Below are 13,408 nucleotides of genomic sequence, written 5' to 3'. Positions count from 1 at the left end.
GAGAGGACAGAAGAAGTGGTTAGTGGACCTGAGAACATTCCTCTGACTTAATGGAAATGGACAGTTTCCCGACGTGGGAGCTCTTCTCCTTAAGCCAGTGGAGGCTGTGCACAAGGACTGTACTCACTGCACTTCAGCTGAGGAAGAGTCTGGAGCTACACATCCTGCTGTTCTCCTCAGAGCTGTAGTGCTTTTGAAATAAGTCTGATCTTTAATAAAACTACAGAGCAAGGTCAGGTGTGTGAAACTTGGGTAAGTCCCTAGGTCCCTAGCTTACAAAGACCAACAAAGGGAGATGAGTCAGAGTGAGCTCAAATGCCCAGGACACTGCCTGCTTGTCAGGTTGTAATCACTGTTGTCAATAGAAGGTTCTGGACTACAGGCGAGCACTCCAGAATCAAACATCGCTGTGCCTGAAGAATCAAATATGGATCTCAAAATCAGACTGCCTACCTAAGTCTGTGTCAGTATTAAGAAAGAAAGATGGAAAGGGGAAAAAAGATGTTTCTGATATTTCCTGTTTTCTAGGTTTACAGGGGAAGCTGGGGTAACTGAAGAAAAGGAAAAGAATTCCTTGGAACACAAGTTCAACTTTTTCTAACCACCAACCATATTCATTCCAATTTTAGCAATTCTGTGGGAGGAAAAATGAAACATGAAATTCTATGCCTTCCATTTTGCATATATTCCTTACCTCTACCTGGAATGCCCTCTCTCTCCGGGTCTTCACAGCCTGCCCAAAGTCACACTTCCTACTGTGTATGATGATAGTGAGAAAAGAATCTTCCTATTAAGAACAGCACAAACAATAACTACCATTACTGAATGCCTAACTGAGAAGCCAGTATCTAACAGTATCTATTAGATACTGTGGGCCCAGGACCTCACTTAATCCTCAAAGATAGGAAATATAAATGTTATATCGGCTCAAGATGTGAGGTAGCTCGCTGAGACACACAGCTAGAACAAAGTTAACAGTACTCAGACCAGCTCTTTCTGACTTCAGAGTTCCTTCTATGTCTCCATTTTTCTCAGATCCTCCAACATTTAAACTTTAGATTCTTCATTATTTTCAAAGAAAATATCTAACATTTGTGACATGCTCTGGTTCACATACAGAAATAGACTGTTTTGTAGATAGAGTCGATGACTCTTCCAGGACAATATAATCATTATTAAAATGTGGAGATTATCTTAGATCATTCGAAATCTAATCAAATATATGTACACTTTTAAATGAAGTAATGCAGATATCAAGTTTCTGATGATTTCTAGTAAATGGGGAAAATAAAACAAAGAACCCATTAGAAGATACTTCTGAGAATTTCAGGCCTTAAGAATCTTACTTATAAGAGAAAATAACAGTAAATCTAGTTTCTACTTGGGTTAGAGTTATCTTGCCTAATGTAAGTCAGAAATAAAGGTCTTAATGGTTTTAAGTGGCCCACATGGTTGTCTGCACATGGTGACACAGACACAGCAAACAAAGTGGCTCAGTGCTAACTGCATACAACTATGCAAGACACCTAGAGCCTTGCGTCTTCTCCCTCCTCTGAATGATTATCTTCAAAATAGAGAGAGGGGTGCATAGATAGTGAGGGCAGGGAGGAAGGGCTAATCAGAAGAACAGACTTGGTGTCAAAAACAACTCTGCTGAGATCGATTGTCCACTCCACTTAAAAAGAGAAGTTTATGGCAAACAAATAGAAGTAACGCTCATGTAATCAAGTAGAAAGGATAGTTGTGCATACAGATTTGTATGCATGTGCATACATGTGTACACACTTATTTCTTCTAAATTTGCCATTCCTTTCATTTTCATCCTGGCTGTAATGCAAAGTACTAGGTTTACAACCTGTACCAATACTCCAAAGTTAAGTGATTTAAATAACCATTAAACTAGCAGGGGCCAGTCTCAATCTTTTTATTTTACTTTAAAACTAGAGGCCTGGTGCAAGAAATTTGTGCACAGGTAGGGTCCCTAGGCCTGGTCGGCAATCAGGGCCAATCAGGGTCTTCCAGCTGCCAGCTGGGGCCTTCTTTCACCAGCTGCTGGCCAGGGCCTTCCTTAGCTCCGCACCACCTCGTGGTGGTCAGAGCACATCATAGTGAGCGAGCGAACTCCTGGTTTCCCAGTGGAACTCCCAAGGAACACTTTGCATATTAGCCTTATATATATATAATCTATAAGATGTAAATAATCACAACACTGCAGATGAGGGAAAAAGTGAGAATTTCAAAATTACACAGAGTGACTTTCTCATTTGTAAAATGAGGGTAATAGATGGTTAGACAATCTTTAAGATTTCTGACCTCTGCAATTAAGCTTTAATTATCCAGTAAATTCCGGAAGTTAGTTTTAAATTTATATAAATACTAGAGGCCTGGTGTATGAATTTGTGCATGGGTGGGGTCTGGCTGACCCATCCCAAGGGCCAATCAGGGCCAGCTGGCCAAGGGGAGGGGCTACAGGAGGTCAGCCAGGCCGGCCCTGCCCCCGATCAGGGTGGGGGGGCCAATCGGGGGCCGGGTCGGCCAGGGGGAGGGCCGCAGGAGGTTGGCCAGGCAGCCCCACCCCTTATCGAGCCAGTTGGCTGGCCACAGTGCATGTCACAGCAACCAGTCATTCCAGTTGTTCCAGTCGTTCCAGTTGCTTGGCTTTTATATATATAAATTCTAGTTAATTTACAGTTATTTCATATTGTCTTTTAAATCAATAAAATCATAGTTATTTATGCATCAACATCACCACTTTTAAACAGAGGAAAAGTGATAAACTTTCCATGGGAATAATAATATCAATGAAACTAAACCTTTATAAACCAGCATCAACTTTGGAATTTAACACACGGGAGACTTAAGCAGAGTGATAGCAGAACTCAAGGCTTGACTTTCAGAACTCTCTGGGAGATACACAGATCACACTAAAATATTTACTTGGCCTCTTCTATAGCTGTCCCAAAACAGAAATCAGATTTCTCATTAGATACATGATGTGGTCTCATTTTAAAACTGATAGCTTCTTAAATCAAAATTAGTGAATAACAAAACTTATTTTCCCTAAGATATTTAAAAAACTTCCTATCCTTTGATATAAGCTCTAGGCTTATTCTTTTGTTATTGAGGGGGTTTCTGTGGCTCTTGACTAGAGAGGCAAGTTGAGATTCCTTATTCCCTGATGGAGCCCATGGGGATACTTGTCCAGGCAGACAGAATCCTTCACTGACAAGAGTGAGGCTGAACATCAAAAAGGGTGACTATTTGGTTCCTCAACCCTGAAGAAATCCTGGTAGATGATACTGCCTGGATAATGAGGGCATATTCTATCTTATGCTGGTAGATTGCCTGGATCCTTTTTGCATATTAACCTAAAAGTCTGTTTCTTTATATCTTCTGTTTATTTATACACATATTTTTGAGGCTTATACTATTTCCCACCCATACTTCAAGTATCATCATGGTGTAGTTAGTTGCTCATACTCTTAATTTTTTTTAAAAAAATGCACTATTTGCTGTTTTTTTTTCCGGCTAGACTAGTTTAATTTAGTGAGCTAATTTCCATAAATAATTTATGAAAAAGTTGGACTATGAGGTAAATACAAAATATCTTCAAATATATGAACACAGGACTGAAAATCCTCTGCAAATGGAGTGTGCAGATGACTGACATTTTAAAGCATTTGATATCTGAGAAATTATGTGACTTTCTTAAGCATTGTCTGAGATGGAAAATGAGATTTATATGTAGATCCAATTAATTGCCTATAGAGTCAGCAATCCCCAAGCCCCAAGCTCACCTGCATCATGTCATAAACACAGCCTCACTCTAACCCCAGTGCCAACAGGATCCCAGGAGGTAGGTCCCAGGAGGTGGAGGAAAGAAGGGATGGTGTGCAGTGAAAGGAAATTTGCTCCCTGGGGAAGACCTCCCCAAGTCAGGTTTAGGATCTCCAATGGGAGTCTGGGTATTTTTGTTCTGACAAAGCCTTGGCAACCCATCATCACAATCACTCATGAGTATCATGATGTAAGCCACCCAATTGCAAATTACAGTACACAGGCAAAAAAGGCTCCTCTACTCACTCTGGAATCCCTTTCTTGGGCTCATTTCCTCAATAGTAAAAGAAGAACTTTTGAAAACTTATCATCAAATCATGTTCTCTACCTCTAAGTGCCCCCAGCTTACATCCAACCCCGGACTGAACAAATGTTCATGTGCCCAGGAGGCAAGCAGGGGCAGGACTGAGCTGGGCAGGTCTGGAGCCCTGGCTTCTACTTTATCTGCTTTCATTTTTTAAAAAAGAGTTGCTATGAGCAGGCTGGAAGAGGTCAATAGGGGGGGAAAGGGAGACTTATGTAATACTTTCAACAATAAAGATTAAAAAGAAAAGTTGCTATGCCCTGACAGAGAGGGAAGAAAACAGGGTAGTTCTCAACGCTGGACGCATATTAGAATCCCTGGGGAGCTTTTAAAACATACTGAGGTCCACCTGCAGATACTGGGATTTAATTGGCCGGAAGTAAAGCCCAGGCAGGCATCAGTATTTCTTCTTTTATAAATTAAATTTATTGGGATAACATTGGTTGAAGACATTATATAAATTTCAGGTGTACAACTTTATATAATACAAAATCTGTATTGTGTGCTCATCACCCAAAGTCTAGTTTCATTCCATCACCATATAGTTGACCCCTTTTTACCTTCTTCTTTAAAAACTCCCCGGGTGATACTAAATTAAATTTATTGGGATAACATTGGTTGAAGACATTATATAAATTTCAGGTGTACAACTTTATATAATACAAAATCTGTATTGTGTGCTCATCACCCAAAGTCTAGTTTCATTCCATCACCATATAGTTGACCCCTTTTTACCTTCTTCTTTAAAAACTCCCCGGGTGATACTAACATGCAGGAAGGCTTAGAACCACTGACTCAAAAGAAGGGCTCAAAATTTAGCTAAAGAAACAGATTTGAGTTGGTATTCTGCCACTTCCTATCAGTATGAACTTTACAATTCAACTAGCTCCTCCATTAGTGGAATAAAAAGAAAAGATTAGACTGCCATAGTCACCTTATAGGGCTAAGATAAAAATCAATATGGAAATATAAGAAAAAACCTGATTTAAAAAATACAGCTCTACATAAATTCTCTTTTTACTTAAGCAAAACTTTGAGAAGTAAAACTCAAAACTATGGACAAGGCACAGAAGCAACACAAGAAGTGAGAATGATCAAAAATCAGAGAAAAGGGTCATGTTCTTGGGTTTTAGCACAAAGCTGTGGTGGTTTTCCTATTTCTTGACTCTGAAACCAGCGGTTTCTGATTTGAGCTGACACCCTTTTTAAGATGACAGTGTCCTGGACTGAGGGCAGTGAGGTGCATACGCCATGGGTTCACATGTTGGCGCTCAAATCACAAGAGCCCTGAGCCCGGACGCTGAAGATTTAATGCGGCGGCCACGGACCCACCCTGCGAAGGGATGACATGGCGACTCTGGGGCTGAGAGGTAGGACACTGAGCCCCGGGGAGACACCAGCCTTATCTAAGCAAGGTCCCCTCGCTGAGGAGGCGAAACAGGAAAGGGCGACACAGTCGCTAAGGGAACAGGAAGGGAGGCGCCCTTCAGATGGAGGCAGGCGGCCCACCTCCCTGAGGCCCAGGCCTGGTCTGCGCACTCAGTGTGGAGGCCTCCGTGCCGCTCCTAGGACAGGGTCCCCGCGGGGCAGGACTCCACACGCGGTGGGGGAGGGCCCTGCCTCTTTGTCACCTGGCGTCTTTCACTTTTCAGTATTTTTGTGAGCAGCCTCCTAGCTCTTACTGGGGTGCCTCCTGAAACTTGAAAAAGGGTGCTGCTGAAGAGCCGGTGGGGCACTGACAGCAGGGCGCAGCGAGGAGGAGCACCCGGTCTCCTCTGCGCACTTCCTGCCCTCACAGCCTCAGTTGTGTGTCTCGTTCAGGTGTGTGCCTCCCCTCACGTGTGCCTCCCCTCACGTGTGCCTCCCCTCAGGTGTGTGCCCCTCATGGGTGTGCCCCTCACGTGTGTGCCTCCCCTCAGGTGTGTGCCCCTCATGGGTGTGCCCCTCACGTGTGTGCCTCCCCTCAGGTGTGTGCCCCTCATGGGTGTGCCCCTCATGGGTGTGCCCCTCACGTATGTGCCTCCCCTCACATGTGTGCCCCTCAGGTGTGTGCCTCCCCTCAGGTGGGGCCTGCAATCCTACTCCCTGAAGTCCATTCGAAAACGCACAGGAAACCAGATAAAAACCCCGCTGAGGGCACAGGGCGGCACGCAGGCTCGGCCCGGGGCGAACTCTGGGAAACTGCCAGTACCTGTTCCTCGGCGCTGTGACAGGACATCCGTCCCGAGAGACGAGCGGGGGTCGCGCAGGAATGCGCGGGGCCAATGGTACCCGGCGGTGTCCGCACGCAGGGCCCAAAGACCTGGTCTCCACGACCAGAAGGCGGAGCGGCGGGGAGGAGGAGCGAAGGTGCGAAGTCGGCGAGACAGCGCCCTCAGGCCCGAGGCCGCCCAGGCGCACCGGGCCACACGCACCGCGAGGCCGGCCCGGGCGTCGAGCCCGCCACCTGGACGCAGAGACACAGCCCAGCGCCCGCGAGGGGCCGCGCCTCCTCCCGCGGGCCCAAGGAGGCGGGTAGTGGACACGGACATGCGGGGCCTCGGCCGCCTCAGCGCAGCCAGCCTCCCGCTCGTCGTCCTTCGCCGGCATCCTGAGGCGCCTCCTGCACTTCCGGTGCATGGCACTTACTTCCGGTGGGCCTGAGCGGGAAGCCGGGGCCCAGGCGTGGACGTCACTTCCGGCGGCGCCCTGGCCTCCCGGAAGTGGCGGTGAGTGCGTGGAGCCGCTGTGGGTGAGGCTGACGCTGTGCCTTGGAGGGTGTGAGGCCGGCGGGCGCTGCCGAACCGGCCACGGGGACCAGGCGGCTCAGTCACGCGCCGTGACGGTGAGGCGGCTCCAGGCCGCCGGGCACACGAACGCCGCATCATGAGAGGGAGCCCTGCGATGACGAGAGGCCTCGCCCGGCCCCCAGCGCCGCCAGGTACCACACAACAGAGTCCGCGGCGCAGGCGCAGGGCTTCCTTTCAGGGGGAGTGCGAGCGGGAGGACCGAGCCGGTGCAGCCGGCGGTGCCACACACCACGCTCCGCAGTGGGATTTGTTGCCGCGCTGTCTCCAGTGCCCCCGAGGCCGGCCGGGGCCCAGCGGGGTGATGGCGGCTGTGTTCCCATTGCTACGTGAACCCGGGAGAGAGAAGGGAAGGGACGCGGCCTTTAGACTAGGCATTACCTCCGTTTCACAAATGAGGCCCAATTGTCTTAAATATGTTTCATGTTATAGCTCATTCTTAGGGAGGGCGAGGGTCCCTGCACATGGGATCATGAGTATGGAATCCATTGTGACTCAAATGGAACCTGATGCTCACTTTACCATTCACCTTGCAGAAGAAAGCAATGAAGTGCTTGTTGAAACAGTCGCATCTGCACAACGCTGCTGGGTAGCCTAGGATCTACATCACGTGCCTCTGTGTCAATGCCTCTATCTGTGTCTACTCATACAGTCCCTGTCCTCAAGCAGCTGATGTTCCAGGTACAGAAGCAATCGGCAAACACAGAGTAGATCAGCTAAATGCAGTTATACATCATGAACTCCCCATCATGGTAGGCATTCAAGCAAAGACTGGATCAGCAGATGAATACCCGCCAGGCATGTTTTAGGGAGAATCCCTGAATCTGGAGATGTGCTGGACTCTATGAAATCTATGACACATCTCTCACTCTCAGAAAAGCCTATGATGTTATGAGTGCTGAGGTCTTTGGAGTAGATATATGTGAAATCCAGAAAAGAGAAACCATAGACTGGGCAGAAGTCAGGCCCAGAGCTCTGAAGCCTGAGTATGAGTCAGATGAGAAGATAAGAAGGCAAAAGGAATTTGAATCATGCTGCACTGGAGACCAGGACGATGGCAATCCACGTTGAACACGAATATCCTGAAAACAGTTTTATCTGTTGTGTATCATGCATTTGGTAAATTATGTGTAGCAAGAACACAAACATCAGATAGTTCCTTCTGCTGTCCAGCCACTGCATCAAGCTTACCCAGAACGTGGATGCCTTGCATTATGGGGGAGGGAAAGTCAGCCAAATGTGGATGTTGCCAGAGAGAAAGAGCAGGAGAGACGGAGTGACAGAGAGAAACAGAGAGACAGAGACAAAAACGAACTTTCTGTCCTCAACATCAGTTTATTTCAAAAGCGTGACAACCCAAATACATAGAATCAAGAAATTCAAGGGTAGAGTTACATTTTACAAACTAAGATAAATATAGAAAATTTTATTCTGTTTTTCTAGGAGGTGCTTATAACCAAGCCAGAATCAGTCAAAAGGAACATTGAGTGATTAAGAAACTTTGATATAAAAGTCACCTGAAATACAAGTAAAAGACCTGTCACTGCTCCCAAAACAAAAGCTATTTGAGAGGCAAGAGGAAACTGTGCCTTTTAAAGCAAATGGGGGAAAAAAAGTTATTTAGTAGAAGAGACCAATTCTCCAATAAAGAGTGCTTATTCTGGCTCTACCGGTTTGGCTCAGTGGATAGAGCATTGGCCTGTGGACTGAAGCAGCAGTTGCCAACCGGTGGTCCGCGGACCACTGATAGTTCGTGAGGTCCGAAAGGTTAGCAACCACTGGACTTAAGGGTCCTGGGTTTGATTCCAGTCAAGGCACATGCCTGGGTTTCAGGTTCGATCCCCAGTAGGGGGCATGCAGGAGGCAGCCAATCAGTGATTCTCATCATTGATGTTCCTATCTCTCTATCCTTTCCTCTCTGAAATTGATAAAAGTATATTTAAAAAGAATCTTGTCCTGTTTAGTAAACTTAATATTCCCATCTAGATGATTTTTTTTAAAAAGAGAAAGGACAGTATGCATGCATATAAGCATAACCAATGGACATAAGACACTGGGGGGTAGGGGAGGCCAGGGGACTGTCAAGGGCGGGGGAAAAAAAGGACACACATGTAATACCCTTTGTAATACTTTAAGCAATAAAAAAAATTAAAAAAAGAGAAAAAGGACATGATTCATGACACATTTCCATTTCGAGGGTTTTCCCCCTTTGTTTAAGAAATTAAAGAAGATTTTTGATGAATATTGGGATGCTTTTTTTGATGGAACATGACCTTTTTGTCAGTATTTCAACATTGATACATTTCATTTTTTCTAGAAATGCTGTCTCACTAACATCATTAACTCCAGAATAAAAGGACAGGGAGATGGGTGTGAAAAAGAGGCTTGAGGACCCGACAATGTCAAGGTAAGGAGATCAGCAGGGACACAAGCACAGAGGCAAACACAGCTGTGCAATGCATGTGCTGTCTCTGCTGTGCTCAAGGCATGGCTTGGTGTTTCAGGCTGTGGAAGGAAGCCCGTGGTTGGCCTCAGAAACAAGCTTATCTCTGATGGGCAGGTCAGTAAGAGGCTAGAGTATCGTCATGCCTAACCCAGTGTGTGCTGGGCTTCTAACCTCATCGGAGGCTCCTCAAAGCACAACCGACAGCCTGCTGCAAAGGAAAGCAACTTTCCTTGCTTAGGTGGGAGCAGCCAGCATTGGGGGAGCCAGGACCCCTTCTCAGCCTTGCTCCCACCAATCTGGAGGACCCTTTAGGGCCAATTGGAACCACGAGCAGTGTGGACACTTTTAGGGCAGACCAGTAATAATGCAAACATCTGCTTCCCTGCATGTCCAGCTAGGCACAGTATACACAACCCATATCCAAGGCACAATTGTTTTGCAGGTTTTCTCTGTTTCTCTGCTTCCACAGGCATCTCAGTGAAGTAGCAAAAACCCTAGTGTCCTAGAATTGTCTCCTGAGCCATTTTTTTTGCTGGGCTCAAAGTAAAAGCATCCTGAAATTTGCATTTGGATGCCCTAACTATAGTGCAACATGGCTGGGGCACCTTGTTTGGGGCAAACATCAAACTGCATAGGACACCTGGACATCGGGTATAAACCTGGACTGTCCCAGACACACCACAGCGTGTGGTCACCTGGCAGTGCTTTGGACAGGAACCCACCAGTCCCTTATCAATGAAAAAGGCTCCACCAAGTGCATGCTTTTCCGCAGATGGGCCACGACATTCCTGTTAATTTCCCCCCAGAGACAGGTTTTAAAATTCATAACATTCAGGCACTTTCACATCTCTCTGCTCTCCCCTCCCACCATGCCAGCAGCCACAGGCACCACTCAGTGTGCATAAAGGCATTAGCTCCAGGGAGGGTTTCAGAATTTCTCTAGAAAAACAAATGCATCCTTTCGGGCAGAATGAAACATTGTCCTCCTCCTCCTCCTCCCTATTACCATATGAGCACTTTCCCAGCAAGGAAGGGAGCCAGAAAAATAAAGGCAATGCCTTTATAAGTCATCTAAGATAAAAAAAAAAAAAAAAAAAAAAAAAAAAAAAAAGGCCCTAAATTTTAGTAAAGCAGAGCTATTCTGAGAAATCATGACCAGAACCAAGGTCATAGAGCTTTTCACCTATTTTTCTTCCAAAAGTTTTAATTTCAGGTCTTACATTTAAGTTTTTATTCATTTCGAGTTGATTTCATGTGTAATAGAAGGATCTAATTTCATTCTTTTGCATGTGGATATCCAGTTTTCCCAACACTGCTGATTGAAAAAACTGTCTTTTCCCCATGGAGTATGCTTGTCACCCTTGTCAAAAATCAATTGACAGCATATGCCTGGGTTTTTCATGGGCTCTGTTCTGTGCCACTGCTCTAGATATCGGGCTATGCCAGTACTATACTGTTTTGATTCCTATAGCTTTGGAATATGTTTTTAAACCAGGAAGTGATCTTTCTCAAGATTGCTCTGGCTCTCTAGGGTATTTTATGGTTCCATGTGAATTTTAGGATTGTTTGTTCTATTATTGTAAAAGATGCCATTGGGATTTTGATAGAGATTTCATTGAATCTTTAGATCAGTGGTTCTCAACCTTCTGGCCCTTTTAATACAGTTCCTCATGTTGTGACCCAACCATAAAATTATTTTCGTTGCTACTTCATAACGGTAATGTTGCTACTGTTATGAATCGTAATGTAAATATCTGATATACAGGATGGTCTTAGGCGACCCCTATGAAAGGGTCATTAGACCTCCAAAGGGATCGCGACCCACAGGTTGAGAACTGCTGCTTTAGATCGTTTTGTGTGGTATGAACATTTTAATAATATTAAGCAACAAAAGCAAAAATAGACAAGTGGGGCTACATCAAACTAAAAACTACTGCACATCAAATGAAACATAATGAAAAGGCAACCTATACAATGGGAGAAAATATTTGCAAACACGTATCTTATTTGACTTTAATATTTAAAATACATAAGGAATTCCTACAACTCAAGAGCAAAACAACAACAACAAAAAAAAAACACACAGAAATAACTGAATTAAAAACTGGGCAAAGGACATGAATAGACATTTCTCCAAAGAAGACACATAAATGCTGATAGGTATGTGAAAAGATGTCCAACAGCATTAATCATCAGAGAAATGCAAATTAAAACCACAGTGAGATAGCACCTCACACTTGTCAGAATGACTACCATCGATAAGTCCACAAACAACAAGTGTTGGTGAGAAAAGAGAACTCTAGTACACTGTTGATGTGACTATAAGTTTGTGTAGCTTCTGCGGACAATGGTATAGTGAGTCCTCTGCGATTTCACTTCTGGTATCTACACAAAAGAATTGAAATCATGAGCTAAAGAGATACCTGCACTCCTACGTTCATTGCAGCATTACTCACAATAGCCATGATATGGAAACAGTAAGTGTCCATGGACGGATAAATGGATAAAGGAAATGTGGTATGTATACACAAAGGAATATTACTCCGACTTAAAAAAAGGAAGAAAATCCTGCCATTAGTGACTACCTGGCTAGGTGGAATAAGCCAGACAAAGAAAGACAAACATTGTATGATTGCCCTCATATGCAGCACCTACAAGAGTCAAACTCTTAAGAACAGAAGAATGATGGTGCCAGGGACGGGGGTGAGGTGAGTGCTGTGCATAGTTCGGTTTTGCAAGATGCCTACGTTCTGGAGATCTGTGCAACATTGTTCCTCTAGTTAACAGTACTCTGCTGTGCACTGAAAAATTAAAGAGGTTAATCTCATTTTAAGTGTTCTTATCACAATAATAATTTTAAAAAACAAAACCTATTCACTACCCCCACAAAAGGCATTAAGCATTCCAGCGTGCTTCGTTCTCTCTCGTGTTCACATCAATGTCAATGTTTACATGACCTTCCAGTTCGGAAGTGAGAAAGGAAGCTTGGGTAGGCTGGCTGGATAACTCTGGAAGGAAACTAAGGTAAGCAAATACTCATGAAATCTTTTTAGCATATTTAGTCCCCAAGTATCCTAGTAATTAGTAATTATGAGCTGTGAGGACCAGATTTATCTTTGATTAGGCCCAGCTTTTAATTCTGGCCAGAAGTATAAACCGACACACTTGACTTCCAAACCAGCTGGCATGCACACATTTTGGTAACCATTATGTGCCTACTGACAACCAAATGCAATGGGACATGCTGGGAGAATTGATATCTTTTCCTCAAAGGCCTTAGCTCTTTTTGAAGAGACAAAATAGAAGTACAAAAAAAAGGAAACCAGTGAAAACCTATGTAATAAACAATCAGTTGTGAGATAATGCAATGCAGCTTAAATAGAAACACGCTTTCTGGGGTGGGATTTACCAGGGAAATCCTCATCAGTAGCCATGATTTAATTTTAAGAATGGCTTTGCAGTAATTTGCTAGCTGCAATGAAGGAAAAAAAAGAAAACATAATAGTGCAAAATTTTGTAAACTTTCAAATTAAAGGCTTTCCTTTAAAAAAAAAAAAAAAAAGCAAAAATCCTTAATGTGATAAATACTCTTCTGTGTTCCAAAAATGAATACCTTAGATTCCGTTATCTATGTTAAAGTCTAAGACTGGGAGGTGTAGAGGAAGGCAGTGGGTGTTTGGGAGAACGGGGCTGTTTATGAGAGTGCTATCAATCATTTTATTATTCTAAAATCTTAACACAGAATCACAACACACACTATGTCATGTGCGGCTGCGCTGACCCATGAAGTTAGTTCATACTGTGCACATGCACAGGGCTATGGGAAAACTTCTCACTCTGGCCAGGATAGCTCTGTGTTTATTTAAAAGGGGTGTGGCTTACTCCAGACCCCAAAGCACTGGGTTCTTCTGGGGGCACCTGAGATAGCACATCTTACTGAGGCAGAGCAGCCAAGGATGATATGTGGAAATTGTGGCTCTACGGGTGACAGATGCGGCCATAATCTCCTCACAGTGCATCTGCCCAGTGTCACCT

At 44.6% G+C, this 13,408-nt stretch overlaps 1 protein-coding gene across 10 annotated transcripts in view; it reads right to left on the bottom strand.

Moving 5' to 3' along the window:
- The window catches only part of MYT1L (myelin transcription factor 1 like), a 301,658-nt gene that overhangs the window by 260,867 nt on the left and 27,383 nt on the right, over positions 1-13,408 (bottom strand). The gene's annotated exons all lie outside the window — the stretch shown is intronic.

This window comes from Myotis myotis, unplaced genomic scaffold, assembly GCF_014108235.1.
Source record: "Myotis myotis isolate mMyoMyo1 unplaced genomic scaffold, mMyoMyo1.p scaffold_m19_p_14, whole genome shotgun sequence".
Taxonomy (NCBI): Eukaryota; Metazoa; Chordata; class Mammalia; order Chiroptera; family Vespertilionidae; genus Myotis; species Myotis myotis.
Note: the sequence above shows the minus strand (reverse complement) of the source record. Positions and strands in the feature narration are given on the sequence as shown.